Below are 12,494 nucleotides of genomic sequence, written 5' to 3' on the forward strand. Positions count from 1 at the left end.
TCATAAATTCCGAAAACCAAAGATCTGTTTTTCCTTACGGTAATCGGAAGTCTCTTAGTTCCGAACAGAATTCACAAAGTTGCCAATTGAGTTTTCGGAAATGTTAAATTAAATATTATTCCGCTTAAATCGATGTACAGGGGGACGGCCCTTCGTTGGGAAACTGATGAGTTCACAAGGATTTTTGAAATATAACAAATTTTCCAAAGTCGTACTCGGCATTTTAAAAATTCCTCATAGGAGTGCTGAGTGTGAGAGAATATTCAGCCAGGTGAAAAAAAAAACTGAATTCAAATCTTCTCTTTCTGGTAAAGCTTTGGGAATGCTCTTTGACATCCAGGACTAAACGGCAATATCATCATTATAAACACTTTAACCCAACATTTCCGAAGAGGATAGTGTCTACAACAGTATCTTTCTTGAAGCAGTCATAATCAGTTAATATTTAACAGACAATCCAAACAGAAATTCACAGCCAGAAAAATTCTAGTTAAGTTAATTTTCGAAAGTACACCGTACTGATAAACAGTCCACTGGTTTATTATGAAATGTTTATGTTGTCAATAAAATTTAATTTCTAGTGCAATGTGGACTTTAAAAAATTTAGTGCTTTTTGCGAAGAACTCCTATTTTTCGCCCGTTTTTGCAGAAAAATCTTTTTTTTTCTTGCTTACAGCTTTTCCAAAAACCAGAAGTTGGAAGCTATGCAAGAGGTTAAACTGATTGTCCTCTGAGCATTGAGGTGCGGCTGATGTCTGCCACTAGATCTCTGAAGGAATCCAGATTCTTTCCACTAATCTGCGTGTGCGTTCCGCTTCAATCACGTAACCGTGAAGGGTGAAAAACTTTACGACCCTATGATTAAGATGAAACTAATTAGCCACGATGAAGTGATTCATTTAAAATCCTCAGAGACAGCATAGAGAAAATGGCTTTTTCACCGTCTACCCTTGGAAAACACTGAAGATATTTAAAAGGGGAGAAAAGACCAAGAAAAAGGCTGCAAAATCTTCTCCCTGCCATTGCGACTAAGACAGTTAAGAGTCCAATCGATTGAACTCAACACGCATGAGCAAATGCAACAGCTAAACAGTAGTAGCCGCACGACAGTGAGGTTATCTGTTACTTTCCCGATCTACGGCAGATGCGGAACTTAACCGGAGAGTGTAGTATTGAGAATCCTTCTTCCCACGATATTCACCTTCTGAGCTCCCGACCTCTTCTTGCTGAAGTAGCAGTCCTCCAAATACCTGGTGTCCTGCATCATACCTGACCTTCGTGCCGAAGGTAAGGCAAGTTTCCTTATTCGCTACCATTATTTGTTCATTTCTCAGAAGTGCTTCGTTGCTTGCTTTACATATTAATGCATGTCACGTGACAGAGACGAATGCTAATGTACAAAATTACAATTCAGAATAATTTTCCTCGAAATAGCGTTTTCTCCCTCGATGCAATGCTTGTAAACGTACAAAACATTTGGTAATCGGCATAGTTCCCCATTTTTTTTCTGTAGGCGTATTGATATCTTTAATACTGCGGCTGCTGGTGGAAAGCCAAAACAAGACCATCCACCAACAGAAGACAGTTTTGATTGACTATACCAGTTACGGTACATGCCCGATCTCTTTTCAAGGTTTTCACCTTCAAAAGAGAAAAATAAGAAAAAATCGTAACGAAAAGCTTTCTGGCCGGAAGACTTAATAGTGGATGCGGAAAAGATCAGCCAGTATTCTCAAGAGATGTATTTAATCTTTGTGGTGGCCGCTGATGCTTCGATTTTACGTAGACCACGACTAGCTGAATTATTCGATAACTATGTTGTTTTAAGTTCTCGATTATGTAAAAGGTTTTGTTTAGCTCTCCGCCTTGATTGTAGATTCGTCCTATGAAGGAATTGCATATGGTTCGTGAAGACAAATTTTTCTTTGAATGTTATTCCAAGAAACGATGGCCGAAGGTTCTTGACATCATTTTTTAATCTCTTATTAAATTGAAGTTACGCGTGAATTTAAACTCTCCTTAGATTCACGTTACCGAATATACCGAGTTTTCTCCGGAATCTTTTTCCTTTGAAATTCCTCGATTTGTATTTATTTATTTTTAAATAAATAAATGTCAACATCGGAAACATACTTACAATATGGAACATACTTACATTGTTACATTGAAGACACTACATCCTACATGTCTTTCATTGTAAAGTATACAGTTCTCGCATGATTTGGTCTTTGAAAAGGACAGTTTGGTTTTTACGCGTGAAACGAAATATCTGTCATGGAATGACGTGATATTGTCCAACAGTTTTTTTTCTGTTTATACTCCGGCACGACAACCAAGTCAGTAGAGTTTACAATAAATCGTCAATACAAATATTTATCGTATTTAGTAGTCACGGGCTTGAACCCCGGTCCACTCAAGGAACGCGTGCTATGCACTCTCGCTCCTAACCACTGGGCTACGTCAGGCCTTTTGTTAAGTGTAGTGTTTGTCACATTCATTTATGGAAGACCCGATAATAAGTGTTGTATTTCTCATAGGCACCTGCAATGTGAGGTGTTATTGTAAAATTGTGGGTTTTTTTAATTATCCTATCCGGGAAACATTGAAATAGTACCAATTATTTCATTACCTGCAATGTCAGATTATTGTGAGAGACTCTCGGCTTTTTATCTCTCTCTCTCTCTCTCTCTCTCTCTCTCTCTCTCTCTCTCTCTCTCTCTCTCTCTCTCTCTCTCTCAGTTATTGTAATTTACACTTAAACTAGTAGAATGTACGATAGCCTCTTAAGGACATGTCAAAAGCAACTATATTCTGTATTCTAACAACGATGTCTCAGATAAAATAATGTTTGCGTTCAGTTTGGATATACAATTTTTATTCTGCACCAATTAGATCATACAATCGCAATTAAAGGCCTCGTAGCCAGCTGCGTAAATTAAAGGGTAATCCTCCTTTTGCCCTATATGCCCCATCTATATAATTACGTATACTAAGTTTTAATTACATAATTTCAGCCTTTGGCTTGGCGGTTCAATTGACTGTTAATCAAATTTGTTACACTTCAACTTTTATTAAATTTTGTAAGTATTAGAAACATCAGTTCTGTTTGTTTGTAGTTAACACTTATTCATAATGACAATTCAATTTTCCTTAATCGGTAATCTTTTTCCACACATTTACTGTGTGTTTTGTTTGGTGCAAAATCTGAAATGAAAGGAATCAGAATCATCTTTCTGGACTAATTCTGTTATGACAAAGCGTTGGTTAAGTTCGAAGTGTCTGACCTGGGATCCTCGTAGCAGACGGCTCAAAAAGAATGAAGTATCAACATTCTCAGCCATCGTTTCAGTTGCATTTTTTCATCTCTTCAGAAATGATTTTTTTTTCTTGTATTACGAAATGTGAACTGCACATCTGTCTTTGTAAGCCATCCCGTTACATCAGCCAGTATACATCTTAAGAGATGTGTTTAATCTTTGTGGCGACTGCTGATGCTCCGATTTCGCATAGACGACAAATGGCTGAATTATTTGATAATCATGTTGTTTTGAGTTGTTGATTATGTAATAGGTGTTGTTTAGCACTCCGTCTTAGTTGTAGGTTCCTCCTGTGAAGGAATTATGGTTCATAAAGACAATTTTTCTTCGAAGATAATCCCAAGAATCGGTATCTGAAGGTACTTGAGATTATTTTCCGTTCGATTTCCCGTGAAATTTTAAACTTTTGTAGTATTAAAATAAGATATTTGAGCTTATTGACAATGAGGAAGAATTAAAAATCTGTTGTAAGTAGAATGACCATATAATTCTTCCAGAAAATATAATTCTTCCAGGACACTGTATTAGGAAAACGGATGAGCCATTCCAGTGGATGGCTCGTCCATTTTCCTAATAGTCCAGGTTTTGTCCGTTTTCCTAATATAGTTTCCTGGTAGTTTAAACGTTATAGAGAGGACAGCATTTAATTACAAGAATAGACAAAAAAATCATTTTTTCTAAATACACTGAATATCCTTAAGAGATTAGAACATTTAAAAAATTATTTGAATTATTGTACATATATCTATTACTTTTTTCGTTCGTTTTAAATTAGTGGCCCGTTTCCTAAAAAATACTCTTCAATATAATAGGTTCTCCACTTGTTGGAGCGGTATAGATTCAGATTGCGTCCGAGATCGAACTAGATTTTCCCCTTGATTTATTCTGATTTTCTTAGCACGAAAAACGTAAAAAATCGACCCTTAACCACACGCTTACAAAGACATAACACAGTAAAAAAAAAAGGTCAATATGAAATAGCATACCATAGAGGCGCGCACTATGACCAAGTTATCGATGCGCCACACAAAACAATCTAGAGGTTATTCGCTGGTTTGTTAAAGTGAGATGTTCCGTGACATGCTCAATGGTCCCTCATCAAATAGCAGGTGGTCTCTATATAAATCGTAAAATACCTTGTTTTAAAAAAATGCAGAATAATGATTTTCCGATGCCATTTGTTGGAAGGTAGTGCAAAGAAAGACTAAAAAAACTTGTGAAAACTCGTGGTGTTGGTTCTGCTGTAAGGCATTAGATCGTTCATAGCATTTTCCTTTTCAGTTTAAACCCTGCAAAAACAAAAAGATAGTCCGGCGCTTTTTTAGTCTTCCTTTATGATCACCAGAGGATTCTCAGTAGACAATCGTTCCTTTCAGTTTTTAATTTGATTGCTGTGTTTTAAGAAATCTTTGGAGAGAGTACACTGGTTGATATAGCCTTCGTCGACGTAATATGAATCTTTGATGCAGATTCATGTTCTGATTTTCCGGTGATTCTGTTGTATGGGAAGCTTATCGCATAGTGACTTTCACGGCACACTCTAGATTGGATTAGTGATTATTTTACTATTCGCTTTCCTTCCTTTAATAGCAAAAGAACGAAACTTTACATCATTTTACTACCATGGCCTTTAGCTATAAGTAGCCCACAGCTAATGGCACTGAATTCGTAAGTTGTACACTTCATCTACGCTGAAGAAACAAGATTTTGAGATCAGTTTTCTAGCTAATCGTTTACTGCTGTTTGGCACGCTCTAATAAGTTCAGAATGGGACTTTATAAAACCGTTTAATCATCACCATCAAGTCCGGTACGCTAATCATAATTCCCAAAAAGAGATCAATATATAAATCTGATTACAAAGCGAACTTGTTAGTGAACAGGAACACTTTCAGAGAGGATGTGTTTTATCTTCCCACTGGATGGCTCGTCCATCAATAATTATGAACAATATATTTAATGCTTCAGTTTAAGAGACTCTGCTTTCAAAAAAAAAAAAAAAAAAAAAAAAAACAACTCGCTTTTTAAAAACAAAATCATTGGTATGGTCTTTATTAAATAGATCTTTCGGTTGTAAGCCGTTTGGTTGTTCTCTTGAAGAAATAGTTATCTGTCATCTGGTTCCCTCTTATTTATGTCGTATCAATCAGAATGGAAGAAAGAATTCAGGATGATTTTTATTCTATATTTCATTATATTTGTTACCAACGTAACTGATTTTTTTTTAAAAATATTATCGCGACTATATAAAATTATTTTTATTGTTCCACTAGGATCAAGTAATATGATATAATATTAGGTTTCAAAATAAGCTCACTTTATTAACCCTTTTTGGGCACTCCTCCCGCGCTTCCTACATTAATTTTAATTGTTCCTCCACGACATTTAAATGATGTGCTGCTATTATCAGTGGCATTTCCAAGGACAATCCTTTTATTACTTTCGTTCTTTGACAAAATCTGCTAACTTTTGAATGGCACTGATATTGTGCATTTCCTCAACCAAACTTCAATTAAGAATCCTCATTATATTGTAGGCTTAAAGTACACTGGTAATTTTTGAAAAATGAAACCACTGTTTATTCAAGATTAGAATATTACTGAGCCAACGTGTTAATGTAATCGCGCGTCCTTTAGATGAATATTTAAATAAACAAGCAATTATTTCATTTGTTTTGGAATACTCCCTCATCATCATTCATAAATCAATTTATCTTAACATAAAAATAAGCCTTTCAGATGTATTTGAATAGATGAATCTCGTCTGTTCAAACTCATAATCTCACATACTTGAGACTAATTGCATAAATTTTAAAATTTTATATAATTACGGTAATCATTCAAAGCTAGTGCATGTTTTGCATGAATTTCTTCTTGATATATCTCTATATGTATTATGGATGATGTACGGGGCGATTTTTTTTTTTATTAAGCATACCATTTTATTCATCAGAAGAATAAATTACTGTTTAGAAACAGAAATTAACACTTGAACTATATGTTGCAGTGTTTAGAAATTCATATCACAATATGTGCATCGTGTCCTCCACGTTTATCAATATGTCGTACTCGGAATGTAATGAAGTTGAGAAGAACATGCTCAACCGTTTCTTGGACATAGAAAAAATTTCATCTTCAATCGCTTTCTTCATCGCACGAGTTGTTCGTGGATTCTTTTAAAACACTCCGTCTTTGACATAAACCGGAGATAAAAATCACCTTGGTTTAAATCAGATGACATTGGAAGCCCGCCTGTCCTTTGCCATACGCCTCACGGTAGCGGTTAGAAACCACCCTGTTGTCAAAAATTTCAACCAGGAACTCCAGGACAATTCTTGCAGTATGGGATCTCTCACAGTCCTGTCGAAACAAATTGAGACACCCTGTCTTTGACATAAAAATCATCCGTCCAAAAAAAGGTACAAAAATTGCCCCCTAATTGACCATAATTCCCACTTCTATAATATGTTTTCCTTAACAATAAACACTTTTTTGCTCAATGCTCTACGCAACCATTTTTTTCACGTCAGCTGGAGTTTCAGTGTTGATAACCAAATATCCAAACCTTTTTCTACAGAGTAATAATGTTATTGATACGAAAAATTTCAAGCTCGCAAAGAAAATAAATAGTATGGTAAAATAATGAAGTAGTATTAATTAATGTTTAGCTTAAGTGTGTGGTTTTGTAAAGTACTCTGCGCTCGACATTTCTTCCCTCTACTTATTTAACGTAATCATTTGCTTGAGTTCAAAACTTAAGTAAAAGCTCTAAGTGAAAAATAATCTTAGAAGTTTATGGGAATTTTCATCGTAATAATTTTTGTGCCACCGTTACTCGTGAACTAACCCTCATGTACTTTATAACTAAAAAGTAATTTTTAAATATTATTTATTAGTAAAAAAATTACTAGAAGGACTTCTTTTGTGATAACTGTTTAGTTGCACAAATCTATAATTTGATATTTAGAACCATAAAAGCTGCTGTACATGACATATATTAAGCAGTTATGCAACATACTAAAAAGAATATAATAAAAAAAAATAATAATAATACGTAACCATCTCAAAATAGGTTGGAAATTTTATTTTTTTTCTGCCATTCTATAACTCGGAGAAATACTTAAACCCGAAGGTTCCAGCCGAACCAGGAAAGGAACCAACTTTGTGAGTGAGGAACACTTAAATTGGATGGAATTACTTTCGTATCACGAGAATTGTCTCAGCGTTAAAGGTGGCAGAATTGACTTGCTTGTAGCTGTACATATCCTGGATTAACACGAGAGTCGGACGCGCTGAAGCCAACGTTCAAGTATCAGCTGAAGGTCGCCTCCAGATTCGCATTTGGCGCAGGCAGCCATCAGATGTCTGGAGCTAAACTTTATTTGAAGCGGCCAAATCACTACGACGGCTTTAGTGAGAAATTTTCCGCATGTTTCACTTGTAATTCTTATCTGTGGTAGGCGGTTTCCTTTTATCTCCTGGACGTACTTAAACATTTGTACGGGCAGAGACTGATGTGACAGCCCCAAACAGCAGGTCGGGGCTATCAAACTGGCTTCTGCTTTTATTTAATGAGCATTATCTCCAAATAGAATTCATAAAATTGTTAAAAAGTGAAACACTATTTATGTATAAGTTACAATAGTAAAAATGCTACCCGAGTTTAATGATGTCAGAATTTTTTCCAAAATTATAAACTTTTTAAGTCGAGACAAGATATTTTTGCATGTTCAAAATTGACAGCATGATACTTTTAGCAATAGTGAAATCTTGTTTAAAAACTCTGAACCGTCCCATTCAGTCATGTGGTAATGAGTTAATAAAACTTAAAGTAGTGATAGATCAGTGTACAAAAGCAGAAATCCAAAAACATAAAAAAGGTAAAAAGTTGGAAGTTAGAAATTTCAACTTTTTATCTTCCATGAAATTAAGTCTTAATGCAACTGATGACCAAGTGATTCAGTGAATGTCGGTTTTTTACCGCTTCTATTTGGTTTTTTAGCATTACTGAAAAATAGCACAAACATTTGAGCATTCCTCAGTTTTTACCTAACCAGATTTGCCTTGAAAGATAATACACGGGCACTTTTTAACGATTTCTTCTGGATAAAAAGCCCCTGCTGAATTTAAGCTACTTTTACTTTGTCGTTTCAATAAGGTCGAGATCTGGCGATTATTTATGTCATCTCGGAATTAAACTGGTGGGATTTGAATGTGAGATCTAGTGAAGGCTCGTGAAGAGGAACTAAAGACTTCAGAAGCTCGAAAAAGACTGAGAAGGTAAAAGCAAAAATGTGTTTCAACCAGTACCTCTTCTTTTAAAGGCAGAGCCTAAAGGGATATTTTTCATTTCTCCCTAGGCGTCTTTAAAGACGAAGCCATTTTGAGGAAATGGATCTTTGTATACTTGTTGCTGGTGTAGCGCTTCTCAACCTTTTTAATAATGCTGCTCACGCTGAAATTTGTTTGTTTTTTTAATCCACCAATAGCGCCTCCGTAGCCAGGTGGGAAGGAGCAGCAGTGCGTAGCACACGCTTCTTGATTAGACCGGGGTTCGAGCCCGTCACCACCAAATACGGATGATGTGGAAAGGTCGGGGAATGACCACCGCATATCCCGGAGCAATATGGCCTTAGTTGCTAATGCTCCTAAAAACCAAAAAAACAACAAACAATCCACCAATAGATCTATTTATTTGTTTATTTGATCGGGTAAAGAAACGTTACGTTACAGCAATCAAGTACTAGGAGGGTAAACACACCTATATACAATATCTATATTGGGTAAAATAAAAGATACAGAGATCGAGTCAATAATTAATTACAGAAGGCTAAGACAGATTATGTTCAACATCACTGCTCTAAATACATTCAGCGTCTATCCAAGAAGAGTGCTGGGATGCCGGCAAGATGCTGCAGGCTGTCCAAAACAGGAGAAGGATCTAACACGCATGTGACCCTACTCATTTGAATATCTGTATAAATTTTTTTCAAATTTCCGATGTACTACATACAACGTAAAAAGTTATTTTTATGCAAATTTTAATTCATACACTTCTGATAGTTCATATATCAGAATGCCAGGGTTCTTTTCAAAGTAATCATCCGCTGCTTGTAATGGCTATTATCATACTAAGTCAAACAAAGTGCAGGCAATGGTTGTATGCTTCTTATATACTTCTCTGGTTTTGTTTTCTCTTTCTTAATATTCTGTTACACATTGTTGTCGGTTAAGATAATTCACAGCAAGTTAGTTAATGTACGCAGTGAGTTATACATCAGGTACGTTAGCAAATAGTAATCATTCTTGGTTTATAACAAAAAAAACAAGCAAAAAGCAACGCGAACCGAGAACATTTCGTTTCTGTTCATCCGCCATATTGCCTCTTCATTCCTCCAATCAGAGCACTAAAACAAACATAATGCCCAGTGCTTCAGTTGCAATATGCGGTATATGAATAAAAAATTAAAAAATAATAATAATAATTTCCGGATTCCTAAAAAAATTCATCCACCGAGAGTCCGGTTATTGTGCTGATGGACAAAGAAAACAGTTGCTGGATTTCTGTGGGTCCGATTTCAATTAAATTTTTAATGGCTCGACAAATTTTTCTGACAAAATTCTATGAAAATCCGAATATGAAAGCCGAATTATTACATTGCTTCATTGTTATTTCATAAAATTTTATGGAAGTCGAGCAATTATATACGAACGGGCGGACAAAACGCGCTTTACGAATATATGCTAAAAATGGCGCTAGCAACAACTGATTATCAAAAATAATGTGCCTCAATATTGTGCGTTATTTAATATCTAAATCACTACGTCATTTATTTTCTTTCCAACGTTGCCTCGTCGATTACACCGGCCATCCCCATTTTCACGGGTGTTATATTAAAGATACGTTTCATGAACATGTCTTTAATATAACCATATAGAAAAAGTCCTGGAGGGTTGAAGTTTAGCGAAGATGAAGATCGTAGTATTGGATAACTTTTTCCAAGCGACATACAGGACCTTATTGGTAATTCAAAAATTTACGCACCCACCGAACTCCGGTGTGTGCAATCCTCGTCTTGTTGAAAATTGACATTATTTTAGAAGATTGGGACTTGTGAAAAATGTGAAATTCCCTACCATATTAAGATAGTTATCGGTTCCTAAGGCTACCTCGTAAAAGAAGAACGGTTCTGCGCTTTGATTGCACATAAACTGCACTAGACATTGAGTTTGGTACTGGAGTGTTTATTTATTCTCTCCTCTGTGAGAATGAAGTGGTTTTGTCACTCGATTGTAGAGATCTGAGTTCCACTTACAGTTCCATCGGAGTCTGGTGGAATTCTTAAAGACCTCTTTAATCTCTGTAATTAACCGATCTCAGTCGGAGGGAGTAGGAATTTCCCTGTGAATTATTCCGGCTTTTTCAACCCGGCCATCCTCGGAAAAATATTTGCAAAAAATTCCCAAGGAAGAAGACAAATTTCTCGAACGTAATGCAGTGTTTTATTTATCGACAATTCCATAAACATGGAATTTTGATTCATCCGAAAACAATAACACATTCTTTTATGATAGCTACACGTGTCTTTACCACCTCTTCTGAAAGTGGTGCCCGTTGACATTTATCATCGGGGCATGCAATGATCATATTCTTAATCCAAAATCTATCGCGGACTGATAAAATAATTGTAGGTAAATTCAGTTTATCTTATATGTATTAAATTTTTAAATTAACAGCTTTTAATGAAATATTTTTTCATATTCTGATTTCGTTTATCGTCAAAATAACAAATCAATAGCAATGATTTATTTAAATTAAATAGTGATGTAATATAAGTATTCCATAAACTGTAGAGATAAAGAGCAAAACTCAGTAAAAATAATCACATAGGTCCTACATATTTTTCTTTATGAAAAGAAAATTAGAATTTATAGTGATGACAATTTTTTAGACCGTTCACATATGTATGCATAAGCGCGTATTGTGTTTACCCTGTCTGTCAGTCCATCCGCATGTAATAACTCGACTCCCAGTAGATATATAAATTCATGAAATATTATACTTGGATCTTTTAGAAAGATTTTTCCAGCCATTCCAAATTTAATTAAAATCAGAAAAATAGAAATCCGGCAATTATTATTTCTATTTTTCCCCATACATATCACATAGTCTATCCATAATATATCGTTCATTGTGGCTGAAACACTGGATGTTATGTTTTTCGCCCTCGTTAACTGATGGAATGGATGGACAATATGGCGGATACGCAGAAACGAAATTTTCTCAGTTCGCGCATAAGTCTTGTTTTTGTTATCAGTTTACTAAATACATAAATCACGAATCTTTTTGCTTATTGTATTAATCACAGATATCCCATTTCACTCGTTGGATTGCAAGATACAAAATGGGAAGTAATTATTATTTAGTGAGGTATGTGCAGTGAAGTGAAAACATTTACTTTTATATATTATTATATAATCAATTGGTAACAAAATAATTAGTTCTTTACTTTTCACTTCTGTTAATGATAGAAAAAGAGAAAAAATTGATTAAAACTTGAACGCCCCTGAAGAGTAACCAGTCCCTGCGTACATAAACTAACGTGTATTTAATTATTAGGGCAAAACAAGTAGCACAAGTGATTCTATCCGCTCGCGTTTATCTGCTTGATTAACTTTGCTGAAAGTAGATTAAGTTATTCATCCTATGTGGGTTGTTCATGGCCTCTGGAGTAACCCAGTAATAATAATTATTATTATCATTGTGTTTAGTGGATTAAAGAAACAATGTAACAACAGTAGAGTTGGGAACATCTAAGCCGAAGGTATTTTAGGATTATTCTCCTAGATTTAGAGTTAGAGGACGTTCAATTTTCGTAGTTATTGTATAATATTATTTGCACTGCGAAAATTACATAACAATTTATACTTGGTTTTGGTCACGATATAAAATACACGTTCACGCATAGCCATACACTTCTTTTTACTCTCACGCAGAGTGGGCACAAAGTGATTATAAAATTAAATACATTATAGCTGTAGAATTGAAATATCACACAAAAGTAAACTTATATATATTTATTATGGTAATTTCAAGCTGGCGAAATTGAGCTCATTTATAGAAAAGGACTAGATGAATATGCACCATCAACACGTACTGTCTTTGTCGCATAGAACTT

General features: G+C 35.1%; 1 protein-coding gene across 1 annotated transcript in view; it reads left to right on the forward strand.

The window, feature by feature from the left end:
- The first annotated feature begins 1,090 nt into the window (after positions 1-1,090).
- The window catches only part of LOC150089203 (xibalbin-1-like), an 87,959-nt gene continuing 76,555 nt past the window's right edge, over positions 1,091-12,494 (forward strand). The window contains exon 1 of the mRNA XM_090390371.1: positions 1,091-1,287. The gene's annotated coding sequence lies outside the window, so the exon portion shown is untranslated. The remainder of the gene's footprint in view (positions 1,288-12,494) is intronic.

Source organism: Mastigoproctus giganteus, chromosome 2 (genome assembly GCF_048544385.1).
Source record: "Mastigoproctus giganteus isolate SK-2022 chromosome 2, ASM4854438v1, whole genome shotgun sequence".
In the NCBI taxonomy this organism is placed as follows: Eukaryota; Metazoa; Arthropoda; class Arachnida; order Uropygi; family Thelyphonidae; genus Mastigoproctus; species Mastigoproctus giganteus.